The sequence below is a fragment of the Canis aureus genome, chromosome 2, assembly GCF_053574225.1.
Source record: "Canis aureus isolate CA01 chromosome 2, VMU_Caureus_v.1.0, whole genome shotgun sequence".
In the NCBI taxonomy this organism is placed as follows: domain Eukaryota; kingdom Metazoa; phylum Chordata; class Mammalia; order Carnivora; family Canidae; genus Canis; species Canis aureus.
In genome coordinates, this window is record NC_135612.1 from 76,759,430 (window position 1) to 76,769,684 (window position 10,255).

The window sequence follows — 10,255 nt, forward strand, 5'->3', positions numbered from 1 at the left end:
TAGAGTTTTCATTAAAATTATATTTGAAACGACCTTTAATTTCAAGGTAATAAATTGATGGAATATTTTATTTAAAAAAAAAAAAAAAGCATCTCAAGTTTGGGGAAGATGGCAAAGTTGGAAGATCCTGAGCTCATCTCATCCTGTGGGCACACCAAAATAACAGCTACCTCTGTGTGACTAGCTGAAAATAACCTGAAGACTCAGAACAGACCTTCCACAGCGAATCATAGACAGAAGGCTACATGGAAAAGGCTAGAAGGGGTGGAGATGTGAATGGGAATGGGAGGGACGTCACAAACATGGGGAAGTGAGAGGATCAGACCCTACACCAGGTCTCCGGGGCATTAGGGAACTGTACTGCAAAGACGAATCCCCATGATGGCTGGCTTTGAAAACCAGCAGGGCTTAATCCCAGGAGCTTGAAAAATCAGCAGGGCTTAACTTTGGGAAAGAGGGCAGTAAGAAACTAAGTTCCTGCCCTTAAAAAGTGAGCATACTAAATAACTTGGCTCAAGACAGCAAAGCAGCAGCAGTTTGAAAAACCCCGAGGTATATGTGAAGGCGATAGATTGACTAATCTTAGAACATGTGCTGGAGGGACAAGGATCTGCAGGAGATTTTGCCAGGAACAAAAATACTGGCAGGTGGTATTTTCTCTTCCCTCCCCCAGCCTAGATAAAGCTAGATGCTTGTGAGAGCCAGCAGTAACACCCTTTGTCTGCCTTGCTAGCACCAGGTGTCCTGCCCCAATTTTTCCCTGCCAACCACCGCATCTAACCCATCTGCCCTGACAGACATCCCTCCAAAGCAACTCCTGCCCAGCCATACCCAGCAGGCAAGTCCCAGCAGGACCAGCACCACTCTGAAAAGATTCCTACCCTGGGGATCAGGGGTAGATTAGCTCATACACCCCCATACCCACAGTTCGGGGAGCCTAGTTTCTTAGTTGGTCGTGCAAAGAGTGAGACCTGCTATTCAATGTGCCTGCAGCTGTGGCAGAGAGGTTAACTGCAGACAGCCAAGCCGACTGCTGCCCGGCCCACCAATGAACCACCACCGCTACAAACAGGCCTCCCAGTACTGCAAGTAGAAAACACTGCCCAGTGCATCCACAGGAGGCAAAGCCAGTCATTGCAGCTGGCTGGAAAAATCATGGATCAGCTACAACAGGAGGGTGTGTGCAGCCCACACAGGGGGCACCCCTGGAGTGCCTGGTTGTGGTGATCAGGGAAGATTGCTCTCCAGGACACCACAGGTCCTCTTCACAAGGCCACTACTTTCAAGACCAGAAAACATAGCTGACCTACCTAATTAACAGAAACACGGAGAGTTAGACAAAATGAAACAGATGAATACATCCCAAAAAACAAGGCAAAATCACAGTAAAGGAGCTAAATGAAAAGGAGATGAGCAATATGCCTGGTAAAGAAGTTAGAGTAATGGTAATGAAGATACTTATTGGACGTGAGAAAAGAATGAATGAACACAGTAAGAACTTCAAAAAAGAGATAGAAAATATAAAAAGGAACCAGTCAGAGATGAAGAATACAATAAGTAAAGTAAGAAAATCGAGGGAGTCAACAGCAGATTAGATAGAGAAGAACAGATCAGTGACCTGGATGACAGAGTAATATAAAGCAACAAAGATGAACAGAAAAAAGAAAATACTAAATAAGAATAGGTTAAGGGAACTCTGTGATACCATTAAGCATAATAACATTTGCATTATAGGGACCTCAGAAGGAAAGAGAGAAGGAGACATAAAACTTTTTTGAAGAAATAATAGCTGAAAACTTCATTAATTAGGAGAAGGAAATAAACATCTGGGCCCAGATAGCCCCTAACAAGATTAACCTGAGGAGGTCCACAGCAAGACATTTAATAATTAAAATGGCATAAAGTAGTGATAGAGAATTTTAAAAGCAAGGAGAAAAAAGAAAAGTTACATTGAAGGGAAATCTCATAAGGCTAACAGCTAATATTTTCATATAAAAAAAATGGACAACGTAGAAGAAATGGATACATTCCTAAAAACATACAGCTTCCCAAAACTGAATGAGGAAGAAATAGAAAACTGGAACAGACTGATTACAGCAGTGAAATTAAATAGGTAACCAAAAAACTCCCAATGGAAGTCTAGGACCAGATGGCTTCACAGGTGAATTCTAATAAATATTTAAGGAAAACCTGATAACTATTCTTCTTAAACTATTCCAAAAAATAGAAGAGGAGGAAGATTTCCAAATTCAGTTTACAAGGCCAGCGTATCTCCAATACCAAAACCAAACAAAAACACCACACATACACAAAAAAAGAATACTGCAAGCCAATATATTTGATGAACATAGATGCAAAATTCTCAACAAAATATTCAGCAAACCACATTCAACAGTACACTAAAAAATAATTCATTATGATCAAGTGGGATTCATTCCAGAGATGCACAGTGACTCAATATTTGCAAATAATGTGGTCCATCACTTTCACAAGAGAAAGAATAAAAACCATAGGGCCATCTCAATAAATGCAGGAAAATCATTTAACAAAATACAAATCCATTCATAATAAAAACTCTTAGCAAAGTACGTTTAGAGGGAACCCATCTCAACATAATAAAGACCATATATAAGAAATCCACACCTACCATGATACTCAATGGTGAAAAACTAAGAGCTTTTCCCCTAAGATTGGAACAACGATGTCCACTCTTATCACTTTTATCCAATATAGTGCTAGAAATCCTAGCCACAGCAATCAGACAAAAATAAAAATAAATAAATAAATAAATAAATAAATAAATAAATGGCCGCCAAAAAATGATTACAACTGATAAATGAACTCAGTAATTTGGCAGGATATAAAATAACAGAAATCTGTTGCATTTATATACAGAAATAATAAAGTTGCAGAAAAAGAAACTAAGAAAACACCACCATTTATAATTGCACCAAAGGGATAAAATACCTAGGAATAATATAACCAAGGAGGTAGAAGCCCTGTGTTCTGAAAACTACAAAACATTGATAAAGAAAATGAGGATGACACAAATGGAAAAATACACCATGCTCAAAAAATATCCATACTACACAAAAGCGATCTACAGATTCAATACAATTCCTATCACAATAGCGATAGCAGTTTTCATAGAACTGGAACAAATAATATTAAAATTTATAAGGAACTACAAAAGAGTTTGAATATCCAAAGCAATCTTGAGAGAGAAGAACAAAGCTGAAGGTATCACAATCCCAGATATCAGAGTATACTACAAAGCTATAATAATTGAAACAGTTTATAAACATGCATGGTCAATTAATCTATTACACAGAAGGCAAGAGTACACAATGAGGAAAAGGCAGTTTCCTCTAATGGTGCTGGGAAAACTGGACATCTACATGCAAAGAATGAAACTGGATGACTTCCGTATACCATACACAAAAATTAAATGCATCAAAGACCTAAATGTGAGACCTGAAACCATTAAACTCCTAGAAGAAAACATAGACAGCAATTTCTTTGAGGTTAGCTTTAGCATTTTTCTAGATGTGTCTCCTAAGGGAAGGGAAACAAAGTCCCCAAATAACTATTTGCTACACCAAAATAAAACGCTTTTGCACAGTTAAGGAAACTGATAGAATGAGAAGGCAGCCTACTGAATGGGAAAAGATGTTCACAAATTATATGTCCAATAAGGAGTTAATATCCAAAATGCAAAACATAACAAAACAAAACCTCCTGCAACTTAATACCAAAGAAACAAATGATCCAATTACAAAATGGGCAGAGACCTGAAGAGACATTTTTCCAAAGAAGATCTACAGTTACCAGGAAGACACATGAAGAGATCCTGAACATACTAATTATCAAGAAAATGAAAATCAAAAGTACAATGACATATCACCTTTTACCTATCAGAATGGCTGGATCCAAAAGATGACCAAAAAAAAAAAAAAAAAAAAAAAAGAGGACAAAAATGTTGGGGAGGACATGTAGAAAAGGGAAGTTTTGGCCACTGTTGGTGGGAATGCAAAAGAGTGCAGCCATCGTGGAAGACATCTCATGAAGAAGAGTGTGTGCACTTTGCAAAGAATTCCATACACTCATTACAGATAAATCGAATCTTATCTAAGATTTTTAATCATCTTATAAAATTTCTGTAATTGAGGCTTATTTATAGGATTTTAGTAGAATAAGAGACTTAATTTAGTGACAGATGTTGTACTCACATCTATAGACAGATTGAATCACTTTTTAAATATTGTCGATGTGCTCTTATGCAACCAATACAATTCAAATACTAGAAACATTAAAATTATTTCTAAGTTGGTTATTCAACTGACAAAATCAACACCATGAGTTGTTGCCTATTTTTAAAGATATAATCTGCCAATCATTTAGTCATTAAACTTGAATAATAAATTTCTGGAAATACACATTGTAAATTATTACTGCAAAACAAATTCCTGGCCTCATTTGTAATCAGCAATCATTATAAAATGTACTGTAAGTAGACGATAGGCCCTTAGGGGATTTTCTATTATGCCACAGGACAAGGTGCTTAATAAATATTTCTTGGATGACTGCAAGGATAGGAACAGACATCAGCCTTACAGGCAGTGAAATGTTTTTTCCAGATTTTGATAAGTGTTTATCTGGCAGTTTGTAGTAATGGTGTAGTATATTTTTGTTTAGTGTTATCTTGTTTACTCATTTGTTCATTTTGCCCTTTTCATTTGCTTTTTATCTCCTTTTGTGAATGGTATTTTAAATAGAAAATTGAGAAAGGTTCTTACATTGGTTCTATAAAACCATCATTTTATATTGCATTGTCCAGATCTGGTCTCCCTTAGTTCTGATTAAAATTCATTTTCCAGCTCGGTCTTGAAGATGCGTATCCTTATAAATTCCCATTGCACTTCTGAAGTAGATGAAAATTGAATTGCTTTTAGCATGGAATACTAGAAACTTATGTATCTTGCTTATCAGAAATTCTGTAGCATTTTTAACTTACCAATTATAGTAAGAAAAATTCTGACCCTGAAATAAAACTGCTAATTTTTATAGTTTTTAGAATGGAGCAATAACTGATAATCAAATGTCAATGGTTTACATAGTCATAAGAAGTTCCTAAAGCTACTCTTTTCTGGTCCAGCAAAATTTGTGGATATAAAAAAGTTAGTGTTAAGCTTGCTGCACTTGGAGTAATCCAGTTGCTGCTCTGATGTTCTTGGGGGTTTAAAACCCTGGAGTAAATTATAGCCTGCACAGTTCAACAGTTATAGTGATCCATTTAGTTAGGTTATTGTGATATATTGTGATTTATCAGGCACAGGGCATTAGCAAAGTATACCTAACTCGGAGGATTGCTTTAAAGAAAAGCAAGACCGTATTTTAAAAATATGTAGCATTCTGCTAGTCACATTTCTAAACCTTTAGTAAATATTAGTTCCCTCCTCAATCTTTCTGTTGTTTAAACTACTTAGCAAATATTTATTATGTATGTACTGTATGGCTGATATTGAGCTAGCCAGGAATTTCAAAACAGGATCTAACTTTGTGAGAGAAGTAGGTGAAGAACAGGAAATGTGAGCATGCGTCATTGTAATGAAGATAACTATCTCTCTGAGATTCGATGGAAGGTGCCTACTGCTCCAATCTTCAAGTACACATAACCTCCCTTTAAATATTTACTTTAAAACTCCAGTTTTTACTCAACTATTTGAAAGATGCCTTAAATATTTCACAATTATAATTTAAAACATTATTCTTTCAATGAGAGAAAGTATTGTCAATGTTTTTCCAATGTCTTTGGAAAACAGAAGCCCAATAGTTGAATAGATGATAATTTCTTTTTAGTTGATCACCTTTAGAAATGTGCAGCATTGTAGTAGAAAATCTCAGGAGAGTTAACTGGGTTTTAAGCATTAATTTTCAGTGTATGCATTGGGGGCAGGGTGGTTCCCTCACACCACCAAACAATGCTCCAGTACCAGCTGGGTGTCCCACAATTCAACTCAATTCCAACATTAACTACTTTGAGATAGTATCAGATTCCACAGGTTAAAGTTTCAATACTGCAAGACTGTTCTCCATCTTTCAGATACCAGTTGTAGCAGGGCCAGGTTGTCCCATGTGCTTTTGACCTATGGGCTGTAAGTTGGAGGTTCCAACAACCCCCTTTCTTGAGTTCAATTAACTTGCTAAAGTGGCTCAGAATTCAGGAAGACATTTTACTCTCTAGATTATGGTTTATTATAAAAGGATAAACCAAATACATATTTCTTATAAGTCACAATATGACAACAATTGTCTTGAGTGGAAATGGAAATTGAGTGGGATGATGAGGTAAATGTGGAGTGGATAGATTCTTATGTTCTGTATCATGATAGAAGTTTGAACTACACAGGTATGTATTTATCAAAACTCAGAGAATGTGCACTGAAAATATGTACACTTTAGTTTACATAAATTTTATTAAAGAGCTGCATGCTCCTGTATTTGAGGAAGTTGTTGACAGTTTGCAATTTAAATGAAGAGAAAGTAAGATGAATTCATGGATGAATAGAGAGAAGGGTAGATAGTATGAATGAGAAGTATAGTAAAATGTTAATGGTGGAATCTAGGTGGTAGATTTTAGGTTGTTAACTAAAGTTTTTCCAACTTTGCTGCATGTTCAAATGTTTGCATAATAAAGTGTTGGAAAGAAAAGAATGCAGCATTAAGGGTGTATATAATTTATTCACTCTGTCTAGCATTTCTGATGTTAATAAAAGTATTCAGGACTTAATTAAATTGTATTTAATTTCAATGCTGCCTTTTCATATGTACCCACAGTTCATAATAGTGAAAGCTGTTTCCTGCATGTGTTCCTTTTAGAACTCAATTAACATTGATTTGTCCACTGCTGCAGACTATATTAACACTAACAAGTTAGAATAAATTAGTGTTTGCTCTTTATGAATAAGTTCAATAACTTGCTGCTTTCATTCCAACTTCCTTTCCAATGTGTTCAAATTAAAAGCTATTAATGTTTCTGTTTCCTGGCAATTTTATTTTTATATTCATATTCAAATTGCATTACTAAAATGTATATTTTTCCTAATAAATGTCAGATTTTATTGTTTGCTATTTCCATTTAAGAGTTTAATGGCTCGATTTGGATGTTCAACATTTAAATTTTTTAAAAATTTCATTTATTCATTTATTAGAGAGGGTAGGGCAAGAGCAGAGGGAGAGGGACAAGCAAACTCTGTGCTGAGCATGGAGCCCCATAGAAGGCTCAGTCCCAGGACCCTGAGACCATGAGCCAAAAATCAAGAGTTGAAGCCTCAACCAACTGAGCCACCAGAATGCATTGTTCTAATAGAAAGCACTAGGGTAGTGGTCGAGAAAATGGCTAGATTCACTGAAAGTGTCATAAAAGTAAATAAAACTATCTGATTTTTATTAAAAACCATATTGAGTATATGGATTGACCAGGACATGCTCACTTGGTCTTTCAGTCACATATCACATACAGTATGGTGAATTTTTTAAAGAAAAAATGAGTTTTGCAGTGTGGAAGAATTAGCACTTATGCTCATTGTATTATACTGTAGTTCATACCAGACTGTTTAAGTGGATTCCTAGCACTGACCTCTGAAGTCATATGGAACTCAAAGTTGCTGCCAGCTTGGACAGGATCCCCAGAGAGGGGAGCTCCTAAATGACCTTGACTGTTCAGTGAAGAGTGAAAAAATTGTTTGTAGTTAGTAATTATTCATATCAGAATATCTTTTGTTCACATATTTCTGTTAGTGAAGTCATCTTCCTGACCTAATAAGATCATTAACTATGTGTCTCACTGTTAACTGTTTTTGGATTTTTGCTGATCTAAATTAATTAGTTATGCTTCAGTCCGGAAAGAAGAGAAAAAAACAACCTTCTCGGTTTCCCTGTTATGATTATTGTGGTTGATGAATGTGTTTGTTCTTGTTTTTACATGCCTGTGGGCCAGGTCTGTGGTCTACCTTTGGCAATTATGGTCTATATTTTTTCCACAAAATTTCAAAAGAGATTCCTTCTGTGTTCTGCATGAGAATTTCTAATGTCCACATAGGAATTCTGTACTCACTAGGATTTATATGGTAACCTAGATCAGGGAATATTAGAAATTCTCTTACCTTTAGGCTGCTAGAATGAACATATTTAGGGACATACACTCAGTTCACAGTGAGCAGATTAATAATTCCTCTCCTCTACTCAGGAAGAGACAGCACAGGGTAGAACTGAAGAGAAGACTCTTTGGAGTGGGGCAACAGAGATTTTATTCCAGGTCTCTCATTTGCTAGCAGTAGAACCAGGGCAAATTTTGCCATGTTCCATCTCAATTTCCTTGTTTGTAAATGGCTCTGACACTGGTCTTCCTCTTCCTTGAAGCCTAAGTTTTCTGTCTCTGGCATTATTATTGTCACCAGCATACAAACATCCTATGAGAGCTTCCATTTTAATTTTTTTAAAGGAGGAAAAAGAAAAACTCTGTCTTTATACTATGTACTCCTCCTGCTATCTCACAATTTCCCAAAAGCAAACCACCTTAAAATATCCACTTTACACGGTCCTATTTACTCCCACTCTCTCTTGAACTCTCTCTGATCAGGCTTTTCTCCCTCATCAATCCTCCCCTCTACCTTCTGACAAGAAAAAACAAAACAAAACAAAACCAAAAAAAACAAACCCAAACCTATTACTAGTCAATATGATGAATGACCTCCATCTTTGCCAAATAACTTGTTTCTCAAACTTCCAATAACTCACTTAATCAGTAGCCTTTGACACAGTTCATCACTCCCTTTTCAAATCCTTCCTCATTTGGTATATGGGACACCACATTCTATATGAGCACACACAGAAACCTCAAAGTATTGGTGGGCTTAGTCTTTTGACTTCTTTTCTTCCATATTGGTATTTATTTCCTGAGATATTGTATCTAGTATCCAGGCCTTAAATACCATGCATTTACTAATTACTATACATTTGTATTTCAGACAGTTTATTTTCCTCTTTGAATTACATGCTTTTAGGTTCTGGGACATGTATATATGTTATTATAAATTTATAAAATAATTTCTGTTACCTGTAACTCCAAAGTCCAAATACAGTTGCCTTATTAGCCTTCTGAAAATGTTATCTGAAATAAAGTTCCTATAGCTAAAACACAGGCAAGGCTATTTTTGCCAAAAGACTCTGGTTAAAACATGTAAGTGAGATATAGAAAGAAAAATGGAATTCTCCAAAGTTCCTTTTAGTTTTTTTTCATATTGTCAAGAATTTGTCGATAACATGTGTGATTATTTCATTGAATGTTATACTGTATGTTGGCAAATCGAACTCCAATAAAAATATATATAAATAAAAATATAAATAAATAAATTAATTAATAAATAATAAATAAGTAAGTAAAATATTTCATTGAATGCAGAGACCCAACACTTGGATGTCAGGGGCTCACTGTCCCTTAATGGGTTTTAGTTATGAGTATGACAAGGCTGCAAAATCAGAAAGAGAAGATGTTGGCACATGACAGTCCATAAAAATATTTTAGGAAGAGGGATGCACTGAAGATAATGCATTCATTATTAAATAAATGAATGGCCAATGAACTCTGGATGAGAAGGAGCCATTAGCATATCCACAAAGGAGATATCTACTAAACCATATTTAAAAGGCATACTTAAGAGCTTTTTCCCCCTCCCCATCCCCAGCAAGATAAACAGTTCTCGTTTTATTTGAAGTGATCTGTCTAGGGAATACAAAGAGTGAAGAAGTAGAAGAGAGACATTATGAGGTATTGGAGAGTCAAGAATGATCTAAAACACTTACAAATACCTAATCTTTTGAGAAAATAAATGCAAAAGAGCAAGGCACATTGGAACAGTCCCATAATTGTGTCAGGTCCCTAAAGGTTCATGTCTGGCACATTAGGCATGTTATAATTGAACGGTTGAGAAACAAATTAAAATTTTAATGATCTCTCCTCCCTTTGGAAGTAAACTTAGCTCCCTATTACTGATGCTGCCAGAACTCATAATATCATTGTCTAACCAACACTTAATGGCCCACTCTTAGTGCCTCTAATTTTATATAATTAATGTATGTGTAAAAGAGCCCTGCAAATCTTCTATTTTCATATGCTACATGTTGGAAAAATATAAACAACCTAGTACTAGGTTCTTCCTTTGGAATCTCCCGAGGTCTTGGTCAGGATTTTTGC